Genomic DNA, 19023 nt, shown 5'->3' with positions numbered 1-19023 from the left:
AACGAAACACAATTGCCCCATACCACTAATAGATGACTTATTAGAGACTTTAGTTGGTAAAACAATATTTACTAAACTGTATTTGGGGAATGGTTTTTTCCACGTTCATATGCATGAAGATTCCATAAAATATACGTCCTTCATTACACCTCTTGGGCAGTACGAGTTTTTGAGGATGCCGTTTGGCTTGAAGAATGTCCCATCAGTATTTCAAATGTTTGTTAACAAAATATTTTCAGATTTAATTAGACAAGGCAGCGTTATAATATATCTAGATGATATCTTAATAGCATCGAGAGACATGGAGGAACACTTTACAATTGTTGAGGAAGTTATGAAAAGGATCGTTAGAAACAAGTTAGAGTTACGTTTAGATAAGTGCGAGTTTTTGCAAACTAGCGTAAAATATTTGGGTTATAAAATAGAGTCGTCTGGAATAATGACAGATGAAAAAGGTGTGGAAGCAATTAAAAATTTTCCTTTACCAGACAAGGTTCATTCGGTTCGTAGCTTTTTAGGATTGTGTTCTTATTTTAGGCGATTCATTAAGGATTTTTCGATAATAGCCAAACCTTTGCACGATTTAACGAAAAAGGATAGAAAATTTATGTTAGGACCCGAAGAAGTTAAGGCCTTCGACACTTTAAAGAAGAAACTTGTTGAGACGCCAGTGTTAGCATTGTTTGATCCGTCTTTGGATACGGAGCTTCACTGTGACGCAAGCGCTGTAGGCTTCGGGGCTATATTAATTCAAAAGGATAAAGATGGGAAATGGCATCCAGTTTTTTATTTCTCGAAAAGGGCTACAGAGGCTGAATCGAAATTTCACAGTTATGAGTTGGAGACTTTAGCTATTATCTACGCGGTAAGGAGGTTTCGCGTCTATTTGTATGGTAGACCTTTTAAAATAATAACAGACTGTAATTCGCTTACGATGACATTAAATAAAAAGGAGTTAAATCCTCGAATTGCCAGATGGGCACTGGAAATGCAAAACAGCGAACACCGTACGGCACCTTTGACCAGGTGCCATGAGATCATGGTTATAGAAACCAATACTTTAGAAGAAAATTTAATTATATGTCAAAATAGAGACCCAACAATTGTGAAATTAAAGAGTCAATTACAACATACAGAGCATAAGAATTATGAGATGAGAAATGGTGTGCTATATAAAAAGGTAAATAAGAAAACATTGCGATTTTACGTGCCTGAGGATATGGAGTCTCACGTTATTTATCATTATCATGACGAAATGGGTCATGTGGGTGTCGGAAAGATTATTGAATTAATTGAGCGCACTTACTGGTTTCCGCAACTTAGAAAGAAAATAATAGAGCATATTAAGAACTGTTTGAGATGCTTAGCTTTTGTACATAAAACTGGAAAGTTCGAAGGGTACTTGCATAATATACCGAAACCTAATAAGCCGTTTGAAATGTTGCATGTAGACCATTATGGCCCAATTCATGGAAGTAGCTCGAAGAAACACTTGTTTGTAGTTATATATGCGTGTTCCAAGTTTGTGAAACTATATCCCACGAAAACTATTGCCACGTCTGAGGTGATTAGGGCCCTACAGGAGTACTTTAGATACTATAGTAGGCCTACGTATATAATTTCCGACCGAGGTTCTTGTTTCACATCCAAAGAATTTGAAAATTTTATTGAGGCAAACAACATTAGACAAATACTTATTGCTACCGGTTCACCACAAGCTAACGGACAGGTTGAGAGGGTGAATAGAAATCTTGGGCCAATGATAGCAAAGCTTATAGACTGCGAAAGCAATCAATCCTGGGAAAAAGTTCTAGAATCGGTTGAAATCAGTTTGAACTGTACTAAACATAGAATGATCGACCAACACCCAAGCATTATGTTATTTGGGGTAAATCAAAAAGGGGAAATTTTAGATAAAATTAGAGACAGCATTATGGATGATGATTACGAGAATGTTGAGGATATTAGAAATAATGCTCACAAAAAGGAGATACAAGCCCAGGCTTACAACGAAAGACAGGTTAATAAGAAGAGGAAATCTCCCGTTAATTATGCGAAAGGAGACTACGTTATGAATAAAGAATTTCGATACTAGCACAAAATAACAGAAGTATTAGGAAATGATCGATATATTCTAGAGGACGTAGATGGGTTTCAACAAACTCAAGTACCTCATAGGGGTACATGGGCCGTAAACAACATCAAACACTGGTTTCGAGGTCGGAGTAATTGACTAACAAGAATGTGAAGAATCAGGTGATTCTTTTTGTCAGGAAGGCCGAATTGTAGTATATTATTAGTATCTAAGTCTTTTGCTAATCCCTAAGCTGTACTTTATTGTAGTAAAAATATTGACCAGTGTTATCGATAAGTATTAAATGTAATGACGGCAGTGTATGCTTTTAGTTGTTATCGACCAGATCGGTCAGTCATAACAGGTTGGCTGATAAGTCCCCGGTCTGACACATAGATGGCGTCGCTAGTATTAAATGCATATTATTTTATAACCTTCAAATGATTCGTGTCAAAATTTTACGTCTGTAAGTCAATTAGTTTGTGAGATAGAGCGTCTTTTGTGAAGCAACTTTTGTTATTGTGAAAAAAAAGGAATTTCGTGTTTTGATAAAATACTGTTTTCTGAAGGGAAAAAATACGGTGGCTTGAAAATGAGTTTTCGGACTCTGCCCCAGGGAAATCAACAATAATTGATTGGTATGCAAAATTCAAGCGTGTTGAAATAAGCACAGAGGACGGTGAACGCAGTGGACGCCCGAAAGAGGTGGTTACCGACGAAAACATCAAAAACATCCACAAAATGATTTTGAATGACCGTAAAATGAAGTTGATCGAGATAGCAGAGGCCTTAAAGATATCAAAGGAACGTGTTGGTCATATCATTCATCAATATTTGGATATGCGGAAGCTCTTTGCAAAATGGGTGCCGCGCGAGCTCACATTTGACCAAAAACAAAAACGTGTTGATTCTGAGCGGTGTTTGCAGCTGTTAACTCGTAATACACCCGAGTTTTTCCGTCGATATGTGACAATGGATGAAACATGGTTCCATTACTACACTCCTGAGTCCAATCGACAGATGGCTGAGAGGACAGCGACCGGTGAACCGTCTCCGAAGCGTGGAAAGACTCAAAAGTCCGCTGGCAAAGTAATAGCCTCTGTTTTTTGGGATGCGCATGGAATAATTTTTATCGATTATCTTGAGAAGAGAAAAACCATCAACAGTGACTATTATATGGCGTTATTGGAGCGTTTGAAGGTCGAAATCGCGGCAAAACGGCCCCATATGAAGAAGAAAAAAAGTGTTGTTCCACCAAGACAACGCACCGTGCCACAAGTCATTGAAAACGATTGCAAAAATTCATGAATTGGGCTTCGAATTGCTTCCCCACCCACCGTATTCTCCTGATCTGGCCCCCAGCGACTTTTTCTTGTTCTCAGACCTCAAAAGGATGCTCGCAGTGAAAAAAATTGGCTGCAATGAAGAGGCGATCGCCGAAACTGAGGCCTATTTTCAGGCAAAACCGAAGGAGTACTACCAAAATGGTATCAAAAAATTGGAAGGTCGTTATAATCGTTGTATCGCTCTTGAAGGGAACTATGTTGAATAATAAAAACGAATTTTGGCAAAAAAATGTGTTTTTCTTTGTTAGACCGGGGACTTATCAGCCAACCTGTTATATTGGAATAAGTTGAAAACGTTTCACCATATTAAATTAAAAAAAATCGAAAATCCCACACAATTTTCTCATTAAGCAGTGCTTACATTGTTTTTCAAATTTCCAAGCAGTTTTAGAGACATCGTTTTTGAAAAAAAAATTTGAAATTTTTAAGATAAAAAAATTGTTTTGTTCTTTAAAAATTCCTAATAAATAAAAATTTGACAAAAATCACATTTTTTCCAGGAACAGTTAGTTAAATATATTTCGAATAAAATGAGCTTTGTTTCAATTCAATCGGTGCACAACTTTTGATTTTGTTCACGATTTACTGAATTGATATAAATCGCGATTTCCATACAAACATTTTCTAATGGGTAAATATAAGTTAGTTTTCTACGGTTCTGTTGATGAAGAACTGAATATCCCAAACAATATTCTCATTAAGCAGTGCTTCCCAGCAAAAACTTTCATTACCCGGTAATCTTGTAGGTAAGCCTATTTAAAAATTAATAACCACTTATTAATTGACATCGCTTCGGATTAAATTAACATACGTATGTCCTAGGAGGAAAGTACTTCTCCCCAGGCATACTTTCGGCCATAAAATAAGTAGTGTTTTTAAAGCATATGATCACCTAATATGTAATTACTTATTCGTAGATACACCAAAGCTTGCAAAATAGCCACTTATTGTCTCAGGCAACCAAATCTCGAAAATATTGATTTCTATCGCCGATTACAATGGATCAAAATATTGGCGAGTGATGTTGTAATAGGCACTACTTGAATAGTAACGAATATTGTATAAATAAACAAAAATCTAATAAATCATCTAAATAAGATTACACGCAAATTAATTTCACATTTAAAAGAGAAATAAATGTAGGTTGTTTAAGAGAGTTAGATTCGTGAATTACGTTATAATATATCCAATAGCCAATTAACATTAGGTTCGAAATCTACCAAAAGTTGATTTTAAATCCCTTTATAAGGCAAATGGCATTTGAAATTTAGTTTAAGTGCATTTTGGAAGTGTAATGTGAATGAGGTATAAGAAAGCATTTATTTAAAACATAATGTAGTGAGTAAAACACTTTGTAGGCGATTTGATTTGTTTGTGGTTTATTTGTAACAAAAGTAGCAGTGTGTGCTTTGTGACTTCGTTTTACAATCTCTCAACTAACAGGTTGGCTGATAAGTCCCCGGTCTAACAAAGAAAAACACATTTTTTTGTCAAAATTCGTTTTTATTATTCAACATAGTTCCCCCTTTAAGAGCGATACAACGATTATAACGACCTTCCAATGTTTTGATACCATTTTGGTAGTACTCTTTCGGTATTGCCTGAAAATAGGCCTCAGTTTCGGCGATCACCTCTTCATTGCAGCCAATTTTTTTCACTGCGAGCATCCTTTTGAGGTCTGAGAACAAGAAAAAGTCGCTGGGGCCAGATCAGGAGAATACGGTGGGTGGGGAAGCAATTCGAAGCCCAATTCATGAATTTTTGCAATCGTTCTCAATGACTTGTGGCACGATGCGTTGTCTTGGTGGAACAACACTTTTTGTCTTCTTCATATGGGGCCGTTTTGCCGCGATTTCGACCTTCAAACGCTCCAATAACGCCATATAATAGTCACTGTTGATGGTTGTTTCTCTTCTCAAGATAATCGATAAAAATTATTCCATGCGCATCCCAAAAAACAGAGGCTATTACTTTGCCAGCGGACTTTTGAGTCTTTCCACGCTTCGGAGACGGTTCACCGGTCGCTGTCCACTCAGCCATCTGTCGATTGGACTCAGGAGTGTAGTAATGGAACCATGTTTCATCCATTGTCACATATCGGCGGAAAAACTCGGTTGTATTACGAGTTAAAAGCTGCAAACACCGCTCAGAATCATTAACACGTTGTTGTTTTTGATCAAATGTGAGCTCGCGCGGCACCCATTTTGCACAGAGCTTCCGCATATCCAAATATTGATGAATGATATGACCAACACGTTCCTTTGATATCTTTACGGCCTCTGCTATCTCGATCAACTTCATTTTACGGTCATTCAAAATCATTTTGTGGATTTTTTTATGTTTTCGTCGGTAACCACCTCTTTCGGGCGTCCACTGCGTTCACCATCCTCCGTGCTCATTTCACCACACTTGAATTTTGCATACCAATCAATTATTGTTGATTTCCCTGGGGCAGAGCCCGGAAACTCATTATCAAGCCAAGTTTTTGCTCCACCGTATTTTTTCCCTTCAGAAAACAGTATTTTATCAAAACACGAAATTCCTCTTTTTCCATTTTTTTCACGATAACAAAAGTTGCTTCACAAAAGACGCTCTATCTCACAAACTAATTGACTTACAGGCGTCAAATTTTAACACGAATCATTTGAAGGTTGGTCCTATATAAAAATAATATGCATTTAATACTAGCGACACGAATACCAATGCTATCTGTCAGACCGGGGACTTATCAGCCAACCTGTTATGTAGCGGAAGTGCCTCAATTTTGAACATAACGGTATATCTAGAAAAGTCGAGGTGATAGAAAAAAAAACCAAGAACAGATTTGGATTCAGCGATCTCAAATTACTAAAAATTTGCTATAAATTTCAAATCAACACAAAAAAATTTCAATTTTGTACCCTGTGTTATTTATAGCTCGGAGCTTCCTGAACGTGCAAATTTCATCCGATACAGTTAAAATTTGGTAGATTTGATTTCCTGCGCTTCCTGCTGGTGCGAATTACATCCGATCCCGTTGAAATTTGGCCATCTAATTACCGTGCTAAAATTGATTCATATAAAACTTTACACATACTGAAAAAATTAAGATTGTTTACACAAATAAATTACAGATTCTGAAACTTTAATATTTTTTTATATATTTTGCAAATTTTATTGACAGTAATCACTTGTAAAGGGTGATACGGCCAAAATTTTGTCAATATAAACTTGACGTATTTCTTTCAATTTTGCATTTAAAAAACCTGAACACCCCTCATTTTGAAGGTGTGTGTGTAGAATGTTGCTCCTATTTTGATTTTCGAATTCACTCTTCAGTTGTCAAAATGCCGTCCAAGCAAGAAGAGCAGCGTATCAAAATTTTGCTCGCGCATCGCGAAAAAAAAGTTTGAAAAAAATTTTCTTCACAGGTTACAATATTGCATTGTAAATTTTACTTGAGATACAGGCTTCATGTGACAGTAGGGTTGCCAGACGGACTGGAATTTCCAGATTTTCTGTGTCATGTCACAAGATATTCAATAATATTTTCAGCTAAATATACTTTTGAAATGATATTTCAATAGAAAAGACTATACGTTTACTTATTTATCTTTTTCATTCTCAATAAGGTGATTTTTGAGTGTTAAATACTTTAAACCAGCACTCAATTACACCTAGAGAGAGAAAGCGTAGTAACTCAAAATTTTGAAATTTTCACTTTTCATTAAAAACGATACACACTGTAAAATACTCCCATTTTTTACTATTCTTTCATTAAAAAATGTCGTTATGTCTCTTTTCTTGTCTTTAGGGTTAATACTTTTTACTACAGTTCTGTAAATTTAGTTTGTAAGAAAAGATTGAATTAAAAACATGTTCTATTTTTTTTTTGAATTTAATTAAATTTACTTTATTTTATTTATGTTTATGAAAAGACTGAATTATAAATGTTTTGTTGTGTTTTTATTATATATTTAAATATTTTAATATATAGTTTTATTCCTCATATTTGGGGATTTACGAAATCCAGATTTTTTTTAAATCTAGCCAAATTTTTCCAAAAATCCAGACAATAGGCCATTTGAATCTGCCAACCCTATGTGACAGGGATATTAGAGTTTTTTTTGCATTCTATCTTGTTTCTTAAAAAATGTTTGAGATGTGCATGATCCGATAACACAACGTTTCTCCATTTGTTTAATAAATTTCTGAATAAGCTTCATATCACTTGCTGCAATCAATGAATCGTCTACGTTATTATACGAATCCCAATGCTATTAAAAAAAAAATAAAGAACACTGTCATAGCTTCTGGGTCCTATATCCCTCTCAATATATAGTGAATTAACAATAACTTTGGAATGGCACTATCATTTGGGTGAAAATACAATAATTGAAAAAGTAGTGTAACACCAAGGCAAACATTTTTTTGCGAAACGAAACACCTTGGCGCTTGCTTTAAACCGTACATCGATTTTAAAGGACGATTAGCTTGTCGTCTTAGAATCGCTTTCTCTATATCAACCTCTTTTGGTGCCGTCATGCAAGACTGATAAAGTTCAACGGGCAAAGTATTAAGTTCTTGTTAATTGCAGTTGCTAATATAATCCGAATTGAAGAAAGTTGAGGTTGCTTACTTCCGTTTTTTCCAAACCACATCTCTACAGCCGTTATATCCTTTGATATGGCTTTTGATGGACTACGGTTGATCAGGTACACTTTCTTTCCGCAACGTCGTTTTGCTGTGGGGAGTAGGCAATTCTTTTGTTCCCTATACCCGTATGACGGTGAACCTTGGTCAACTCTTAGTTTAGAAATTGAAGTGATGATTTTTTCTGTTGCCATTGTTTCATAATTTTTGAATTTTTTAAATACATCTGACCCATTTCTTTTGTATAAACAACTGAGAAACATCACATCAATGAACGATACAAAATACCTTGAGCCATCACAAGAAAAGCGATATATTGGTCCACATGCATCGGAGTATATTGTCTCTAATGGACGTGTTGATTTTTCACCTGTTTTATTGAAAGGATATCGACATTTTTATCAGTTTTTATAATTCCAATCTTTTTCGGAACTAAGAACTGTTCATCCTTTGCAATTATAAATTCACCTGGATTGGATAATTCGGACATTGAATTAAAGTACCATCTCTCTTTTCATTAAATGGTCACTTGCTCCAGAATCCAATTTAAATTTCACACATGCCCAGCAAAAAAATTTGGAAGTTCTTCCATAGGGACAACTTTAAAAGCACTTCCAGAAGATCTACTCCCAATGATGTTCTTTATTTTAACTACACAGGAAGTTCTTTTCATTCAATTTTTTAAAACATGTTTTTTTTAATATTTTTAATGGGTAATTTTGACTTCAAATTTGTTAGAAACAGTAGAAGAATTCATAAAAAGGTACAAATTATTTTAAAAAAATGCTAAATCTAATCTGAAAAAATTGTGAATCCACTAAAAATAATAAAAAATTATACAAATTATTTATTTGACAACATATCACAGGATTGTTTAATTTACATCCAAAATATTGAGTATCACACCTAAAGAAGTGATGCAAACTCAGTGAACCGGCTGTTGTAGTGGAGGACTTCCGTCCTATGACAAGCCCACTTTAAATTCATCGCTTCTGTGTCAAATTTGCACCACTTCCGGATCCAAAAAGAACATTTTCATTACTTTTTTGGCGACGCTTTTTTTGCTGGGTGACTTACCGGTCGATGTCTTGCCTACATCTGCTATGAAACATAGTTTGTTTTAGGTTTTTGCTCAGATAGCTTTGTCGACATTCATTTGCTTTATGACAATTTTTTTCACTTGTAACAGCGACCTTTTTCCCTGCAAAATCCGTTTTTTATCGACCTTCTTCCTATTCAGCGATTTTGAAATTTTATTTTCTCCTGTCAGAGCCTTTCCTTGACCATTTTATAATTTATGGCCGATTCATACATATTTTGAAGAGCTGTAATTAGCGAATTAAAATTTTACGGCAATGTCATAATGTCTCAGACCCAGCCATCTTCAAATGTCTTACAAGTTTCGCATATTTCATAAGATGCTAAGCTACTGACTACTTCAGACGAAGATGCATTATTTGCTTTCTTACCAATATTTATTTTACTACGGATTTCTTCGCAAATACATTCTTTAGGCTCTCACACACATATATTTAGCCTTTTGCTTTTCGTGAATATATTTAAAACAGTAATTGCTCACGAATGATATCACCATAAGTGCAAGTCGTTCTGTATTACATTTAAAATAAAAATGCCGGGCAAAAGAGTCAATAATGATGTAATATAGAGTATTATAATTATTACAAAGGGAAAACTGCAAAACAACTAGTAGCAATGTTCGCCAAACACGCCGAACAGTATACAACATCATAAATCGGGCAGAAAAAGAAAGGGGACTTCAATTAAAAGCTTCAAACGGACGATAAAGGAAACTCAAACGACGGGATGAAAAAAAAGTATTAAATCTGCAGCGCTAGAGAACTTGTACGAGACTTGAAAAATGACTGCGGGAAGCAGATATCGTATGAAACTGTCCGAAAGGTTCAATTAAAACACAAATACTCCCCCCGATCAGCAAGAAAATAGCCTCTCCTTTCTCAACAAAATATTGGAAAACTACTACAGTTTGCAATAGAACAATACAAGAAATAACTGCGGAGTTGACGTTTCACATGGAACCGTTCGAAAATTACTAAGTTGTCAGTAGCGGTATGGGCTTGCATATCCAGCAAAGAAGTTTGAAAAATCAAAACTTTGCATGGAAATATGAGTAAGAGGAAGTATACCTAGATTTTTTAAAGAATGAAATACCAGATAATTGCCAAAGTTTCAAATATAATCTATTGTCCTGGTAAATGTTCCAAAGCATAAATCGTATTTATGCCCGTCGTGGCTCCTGTACAATTGTACAAATGTTATAGATACACTCGCTCAAATTCCCGACTTAAACCCTATAGAAAATTTGGGGACGCTCCTGAGAAAAATGTTGCCCATAGAGGCCCAAAGCCGCAGGAGTACCATTTCAAACATTTAATCGGATCTATGGGAAGAAGATTGCAAGCTGCAATTGCTGCAAATGGAAAGTATTAAGTTACTTATACAGACCTGTTCTGGCAATTGTATTCGCAAAAAGTTTGCGAATTTGCTGTTTTGGTGTGTTCCGGCCATTCGAATACGCAAAATTTTGCTGAATTGATAACTTAATCAAAAACATTATTTAAAGAATTATTTGACATAATTTAATATGGAATTTATATACAATTTTCACTTCAAATGAAAGCTTTTTCAAATCAATTTAACCTTTTCAAATCAAATGAAACCTTTTACAAATCAAATGAAAATTTTTTTTAATTCAAATGGAACTTTTTTCAAATCAAATCAATCATTTGATTTGAAAAGGTTTCATTTTTATACCCTTCACCTTTACTATTGTAGAGGGTATAATAAGTTTGTGTTTTTTGGATGTAACAGGTTGGCTGATAAGTCCCCGGTCTGACACAGAGATGGCGTCGCTAGTATTAAATGCATATTATTTTTATTTAGTACCAACCTTCAAATGATTCGTGTCAAAATTTGACGTCTGTAAGTCATTTAGTTTGTGAGATAGAGCGTCTTTTGTGAAGCAACTTTTGTTATTGTGAAAAAATGGAAAAAAAGGAATTTCGTGTTTTGATAAAATACTGTTTTCTGAAGGGAAAAAATACGGTGGAAGCAAAAACTTGGCTTGATAATGAGTTTCCGGACTCTGCCCCAGGGAAATCAACAATAATTGATTGGTATGCAAAATTCAAGCGTGTTGTAATGAGCACGGAGGACGGTGAACGCAGTGGACGCCCGAAAGAGGTGGTTACCGACGAAAACATCAAAAAATCCACAAAATGATTTTGAATGACCGTAAAATAAAGTTGATCGAGATATCAGAGGCCTTAAATATATCAAAGGAACGTGTCATATCATTCATCAATATTTGGATATGCGGAAGCTCTGTGCAAAATAGGAGCCGCGCGAGCTCACATTTGACCAAAAACAACAACGTGTTGATGATTCTGAGCGGTGTTTGCAGCTGTTAACTCGTAATACACCCGAGTTTTTCCGTCGATATGTGACAATGGATGAAACATGGCTCCATAACTACACTCCTGAGTCCAATCGACAGTCGGCTGAGTGGACAGCGACCGGTGAACCGTCTCCGAAGCGTGGAAAGACTCAAAAGTCCGCTGGCAAAGTAATGGCCTCTGTTTTTTGGGATGCGAATGGAATAATTTTTATCGATTATCTTGAGAAGGGAAAAACCATCAACAGTGAGTATTATATGGCGTTATTGGAGCGTTTGAAGGTCGAAATCGCGGCAAAACGACCCCATATGAAGAAGAAAAAGGTGTTGTTCCACCAAGACAACGCACCGTGCCACAAGTCATTGAGAACGATGGCAAAAATTCATGAATTGGGCTTCGAATTGCTTCCCCACCCACCGTATTCTCCACATTTGGCCCCCCAGCGACTTTTTCTTGTTCTCAGACCTCAAAAGGATGCTCGCAGGGAAAAATTTGGCTGCAATGAAGAAGTGATCGCCGAAACTGAGGCCTATTTTGAGGCAAAACCGAAGGAGTACTACCAAAATGGTATAAAAAAATTGGAAGGTCGTTATAATCGTTGTATCGCTCTTGAAGGGAACTATGTTGAATAATAAAAACGAATTTTGACAAAAAAATGTGTTTCTTTGTTAGACCGGGGACTTATCAGCCAACCTGTTAACTCTAAGAAAGAAAAGTCAGAGACCCATCGTTTAGTAACCTATCTTCTTAGAATTGAATTCTGAGTCGATTTAGATATGACCGTCTGTCTGTCTGTTTATGTATTTTTTTTTTTGTCCAAAGTACAGGTCGCAGTTTAAGCCCGATCGTCTTCAAATTTGGCATACCGTCTTTTTTTTTCGTGACAAAGACAATGGTATGGGTATAATTGGCCCTAGAGGCCAGAATTTCATTTTCATTTCATTTATTAAACATCAATACAAAGGAAGCCACTAAAGGCCTATTATACATGTATTGTAATAAAGAAGCTATGTTAGATATTGTAAAACTAATTTTAAATACCTTGAAATTATTTTATAACAAAAGTAAAGGGTGATTCTTTTGAGGTTAGGATTTTCATGCATTAGTATTTGACAGATCACGTGGGATTTCAGACATGGTGTCAAAGAGAAAGATGCTCAGTATGCTTTGACATTTCATCATGAATAGACTTACGATCTGCCACAACGTCGAATTTTCAGTGAATGGGCCCTAGAAAAGTTGGCAGAAAATCCGCTTTTTTATCGACAAATTTTGTTCAGCGATGAGGCTCATTTCTGGTTGAATGGCTACGTAAATAAGCAAAATTGCCGCATTTGGAGTGAAGAGCAACCAGAAGCCGTTCAAGAACTGCCCATGCATCCCGAAAAATGCACTGTTTGGTGTGGTTTGTACGCTGGTGGAATCATTGGACCGTATTTTTTCAAAGATGCTGTTGGACGCAACGTTACGGTGAATGGCGATCGCTATCGTTCGATGCTAACAAACTTTTTGTTGCCAAAAATGGAAGAACTGAACTTGGTTGACATGTGGTTTCAACAAGATGGCGCTACATGCCACACAGCTCGCGATTCTATGGCCATTTTGAGGGAAAACTTCGGAGAACAATTCATCTCAAGAAATGGACCGGTAAGTTGGCCACCAAGATCATGCGATTTGACGCCTTTAGACTATTTTTTGTGGGGCTACGTCAAGTCTAAAGTCTACAGAAATAAGCCAGCAACTATTCCAGCTTTGGAAGACAACATTTCCGAAGAAATTCGGGCTATTCCGGCCGAAATGCTCGAAAAAGTTGCCCAAAATTGGACTTTCCGAATGGACCACCTAAGACGCAGCCGCGGTCAACATTTAAATGAAAGTAAATGTCATGGACCAATCTAACGTTTCAAATAAAGAACCGATGAGATTTTGCAAATTTTATGCGTTTTTTTTAAAAAAAAAGTTATCAAGCTCTTAACAAATCACCCTTTATATGGCTCCCCAGCCACATGAATTAATACAAAAAAAGAATAAAAAGTCCTATAAGTGCCTGACATCAATGCTTCAGTTTACCGTACTCATATTATTCAAATAGTCAATTAGTTTCCTTCTATATTCGTTACAAGAACTAGAGAAAACTTTTAGATCAGAAGGCAATCGATTCCACAAACGAAAAACTCGGACCAGAAAGGATTGTTCGTATATGTTAGACTGAATTCTCGGTACATCAATCTGTACATTTCTTGTTGAATTAATAAATCTTCTAAAGATCTTCCTCACGACTCTCTCCATTCGATCCAAGTTATATGACCAGGTCCCGGAATAAACCTCAATACCGTAATTAAGCTGAGACATCAACAAAGAATGTGCTAACCGAAGACGAACATGCTTTGGCGTATATGCACGCAGAGCATATAGTCTCCTCAAAGTCAGACATATCCTATTACCCATATTATCAATATGATTGTCAAAACAAAGGCTGGAGTCAAGAATAATACCAAGGCACCTTAAAGAATCAACATAATTAATTGTCTGACCTAAAATGGAAAGTGTAAGAGAAAAATTTGAACGATTCCTGGGCTGAAAAAGTATTGCCTTTGTTTTGGAAGGATTTATGACAAGACCATTTGTCGTTAAAAGTCCCGCGATATATTCAAGATGGGAGTTAATAGATAGTTCTGTAGCATCACCATTAAATAGAAGAAAAATATCATCCGCAAAACAAAACGGTTGACAAAAAGAATTTCCCATGGAACAGATTATGTCATTAATAAATGCCAAAAAAAAAGTATTGGGCCCAAAACTGACCCTTGGGGTACACCCGACGTAACTAAAACGCTTGCCAGCAAGGAATTTTTTAAGTTTGGGAACAAGTAAAAGTCACTGGAGCTAAATCAGGAGAATAAGGTGGGTGGTCAAGCAACTTGTACTTAATTCGTTGATTTTAGCCATTGTTAAAACACTCTTGTGCGCTGGTGCGTTGTCTTGATGAAAAATTATTTTTTTGTGTTGTAAGCCAGGACGTTTTTCTCAAATTTGTACATTTAATTGATCAGCTTTTTCATCTGTAGTTCTTCATGCAAAATTAAATGGACTCGATCATTTGAGATGCTCATGATATTAGCAATTTCACGCACTTTTATTCGTTGATCATTTAATACCATATCATGCATTTTGGCTACAATTCCTGTTGTTGTTGCTGTTTTTGGATGTCCACTACGTGTTTCATCTTCAATGCTTGTACGACCACGTTTAAGTTAAGCAACCCAATTTTTTACTGTTGCATATGAAGGAGCACTTTCACCTAACACATTCACCATATCATTATGAATTTCTTGTCCCGATAACCTTTTCTATGTAAATATTTAATGACAGCACGCATTTCTAATTTTTCCATTGTAAAAAATTGCGGATGCGTCTTTTTTGAACACCTGTTTCTATATGAAGGAGTTGCCAGATCGAAATAAAATTTAACATGTGTTCATAACAGAGATGGAAGTTTCCAAAACACTTAACTTTTTTCTGTTTATACCGCGCTTTTTGTGCTAGGCTAAGAAGTTTCCGAACTGCCCTCGTATTTTTATATGGGAATGTAAACCTTTATATAGCTCCCAAAAAAATTGAAGTAGTTGAGATAGTATCAAAATTTGTTGTCTACATTGTGGTGAAGGGTAAATATAGTCGGCCTCGCCCGACTTTATACTTAACTAACTTGTTTTAATTACATAGCTGGTCTTTTTCCTTGTTTTCTCGTTCGTTACAAAATCAAAATACGCAAATAATAAAAACCAACGAAAAAAACTAAGAAAATTGGTAATATGTTTCCACTATTTTTCTAACCAGTTGTTTGACAAACTGTATATTTTTTCTTTGTCTAGTGGCAGCTTTTGAGTCACTACAAGTTTTTGCTAGCTTTAGATAGTCAGAATACAAAAAAAAGAAAAACAAATAAAATGCAACAATATCATTCACAAGGTTTCTTTTGGATATGCAAGAAACTTGGTTCGATAAATTTTGAGTTTGGTTTCTCGTATCATTCTCTTCCCCTCAATCTTTTCATCGAGACAATTACCAATTCAACCGAATATAATGAAACATTGTCCAATTAAACTGTACTCAGAGAAGAGTGCGAATAATACTCGAACAATACTGTCAATGTGTTTTGTGTATAATTCTACCAAATTGCAAATCTCTAGCAAGACTCATGTAACATATTGACCAGCAAACTCTCTAATTAGCAAATTCCAGTTTACGTATACCCTCACACGGGATGTGTATCCAGATCTACATAATGGGACGTTTTCTTTCACATACTAACTCACCGAAAATATTTTCTATTTGCTTATTGTAAAGTTCTTTTGCAGTAAATGTTTGATGTTCGGAATCGATTTTTTGCGTTCTACGCTGTGTTAGTGGCATTCGGGGAATGGCGCTCAAAAGTTTTCTGGCTTTTTGGGAATCTACTGGAAGTCGGATATTTCGAACAGCCTTTTGACAGGACGTAATTACTTCAAATAAAAAGGAATGTACGGTAAACGGTGCCTGTAAATATTTTTTAGAACAATATTGTCAACTGCTGGGGATCAAGGAGTATCTGTTTGGCGCACAACGACCTTTGTTTGAATGATATCTATTTAGACATAACATAATCACAATGGGCCAGAAACAATATTTAAGTCATGTTTATACTTATAAAAATAAAAGTATTCGAAATGCTGCGAAATTCATTGCTGAGTTTTTCTAAGCCAATGTACTAAATTTTTCTGTCCCTGGATTTTCTTTATAACCGTGTCCGTCTATTCAAATCGACGATTGAATCAAAATAATCGCAAAAGTCATGAACCTATTGTAGAAAACCTAATATTGAATAAAATAAATTATCAACATTTTGCATTAGCCAGCAAAGAAACATATCTGGCATTTTCTTTTCAATAGCTTCTAATTTATCAATTCCTTAATCTTCATGTCCAATCAGTTCGCATTAAAATCGTAGTAATAATTTTTAAATTTAATTTAGTTTGGTCCCCCGATAAAAGGGATGCAAAAATATGCTGCTTTATTGTATTTATTGAAAACCCTGCTAGTTTTACATCTCTCATTCGCAACTTCAAACTATTATGGGTCTGCGTGGTACATAATGTCCATCCAAGATTTTGTTGCACCACAGTTTTTACAATTTTTCAGTATGGAAATTCGCTCTCATAAGTCAAATTGTTTTTTATAAGATTATTTATAAGACTTAAGCAGTGGATTTTCTTCGCTGTCAGTTTCTGCAGGAATTTGTGAAAGGTTAATTATGATCGAGTACAGACCGTCACGTTTACTGCACCATCGAGTATAACACAGTAATTTTGTCTTGGAGTTTCCTATTTAAATAATTCCAATATCCAGTTTACTTTCTTAAATTCGTTAATACTTTTATGAATATTCCTGAGAATTGAAACATTCGCACATATCATAATCTTGGAAATCAGCGACTTCGCTGTTTAGCTGACACGACTGAAGTATTTTGAGTTTGCGACGTTTGTTATTTTTTACACCCATGGTGATGGGGGTATAATAAGTTTGTCATTCCGTGTGTAACACATCGAAATGACGACTTCCGACTATATAAAGTATATATATTCCTGATCAGGGAGAAATTCTAAGACGATATAAGCATGTCCGTCTGTCTGTTGTAATCACGCCACAGCCTTCAATAATAGCGCTATCGTCCTGAAATTTGGCACAGATTCGTTTTTTGGTTGCAGGCAGGTCAAGTTCGAAGATGGGCTATATCGGTCCAAGTTTTGATATAGTCCCCATATAAACCGATTTCTCGATTTGGGGTCTTGGGCTTATAAAAAACGTAGTTTTTGTCCAATTAGCCTGAAATTGAAAATCTAGAGGTACTTGAGGACCATAAAGAGGTGTGCCGAAAATTGTGCCCATCGGACCATGTTTTGGTATAGCCCCCATATAGACCGATCTCCCGATTTTACTTCTTGAGCGTGTAGAAACTGTCCGATTTGCCTGAAATTGAAAATCTAGAGGTATTTTAGGACCATAAAGAGGTGTGTCGAAAATGGTCCGTATCGGTCCATGTTTTGGTATAGCCCCCATATAGTCCTCCCGATTTTGCTTCTTGGGCTTCTAGAAACTGTATTTACTATCCGATTTGCCTGAAATTGGAAATGTAGAGGTATTTGGGGACCTTAAAGAGGTGTGTCGAAAATGGTCCGTATCGGTCCATGTTTTGGTATAGCCCCCATATAGACCGATCTCCCGATTTTGGTCCTTGAGCGTCTAGAAACTGTATTTTCTATCCGATTTTCCTCAAATTGAAAATCTAGAGGTATTTTAGGACCATAAAGAGGTGTGTCGAAAATGGTCCGTATCGGTCCATGTTTTGGTATAGTCGCCATATAGATCGATCTCCCGATTTTTATTCTTTGTGCCGAAATTAGGTGTATCAGTCCATTTTTTGGTATAACCCCCATATGGACCATCTCTCGGTATTACTTCTTGGGCGTCTAGAGACTATATTTTCTAGCCGATTTGCTTGAAATTGAAAATCTACAGGTATTTTAAGATCACAAATAGGTGTGTCGCAAATGATGCCTATTGGTCCATATTTTGGTATAGCCCCCATATAGACCGATCTCCCGACTTTATTTCTTGGGCTTCTAGAATCCGTAGTTTTTATCCAAATTGTCGGAAATTAGAAATATAGACGTATCTTTGGACCATAAAGAGGTGTGTCGAAAATGGTCCGTTTCGGTCCATGTTTTGGTATAGCTCCTATATAGACTGATCTCTCGATTTTACTTCTTTGGCTTCTAGAATTCGTAGTTTTCACCAATTCGTCTGAAAGTGGAATTCTAGAGGTATTTGAAGAACATTAAGAGGTGGTGAGTAGTGGTCCATGTTTTGGTATAGGCCCCATATAGACCTAACTCCCGAATTTATTTCTAGGACTTCAAATCAAGGCGTTATTTCATCATATAAACGATATGTTTATGATTTCTCTAAAACTCAAAGAAAATTGCATCTCATAAATCCAGAATCTGAGCTGGTCTTCATAGGTAGAATATTTAATTTTTTTCGGGAAGCGTCTGGTTGAACTGATTTACTTGGGAGAAGATTTGTCATCAAACCCCCTAAAATGCTATATATTATCAAGTAACCCGCTACGACGATGAGTTTTCAAAGTAAACTATTATATTTGATTCATGGTGGTAGGTATTTAAGATTCGGCCCGGCCGAACTTACTGCTATATATACTTGTTTACATTTACGATGCATATGTATGTAACTTTTACGACTTTGCGACAGTCGCAAACCTAAAAATGCTTGATACAGACCATTTCTGATAGTATGTACTATCATCTTCCTTTTATTCATTCATATTCAATGTGAGTCAGATCTTTTCTTATCTTAGCTATTCCTAGGACTTCAAAATATTCAGCATGAATCTAAATCGTATTTTCCAATTCATTAACTAATTTACAAACAGTTGCTTCTGATCACTTTTTATTGAAGTTGCCTTCTTATTATTTAA

General features: G+C 35.8%; 1 protein-coding gene across 6 annotated transcripts in view; it reads left to right on the top strand.

Moving 5' to 3' along the window:
• The window catches only part of E(bx) (nucleosome-remodeling factor subunit NURF301 E(bx)), a 154798-nt gene that overhangs the window by 61289 nt on the left and 74486 nt on the right, over positions 1-19023 (top strand). The gene's annotated exons all lie outside the window — the stretch shown is intronic.

This window comes from Haematobia irritans, chromosome 4 (assembly GCF_050003625.1).
Source record: "Haematobia irritans isolate KBUSLIRL chromosome 4, ASM5000362v1, whole genome shotgun sequence".
In the NCBI taxonomy this organism is placed as follows: domain Eukaryota; kingdom Metazoa; phylum Arthropoda; class Insecta; order Diptera; family Muscidae; genus Haematobia; species Haematobia irritans.
This window is presented reverse-complemented; position numbering and strand designations above follow the sequence as displayed.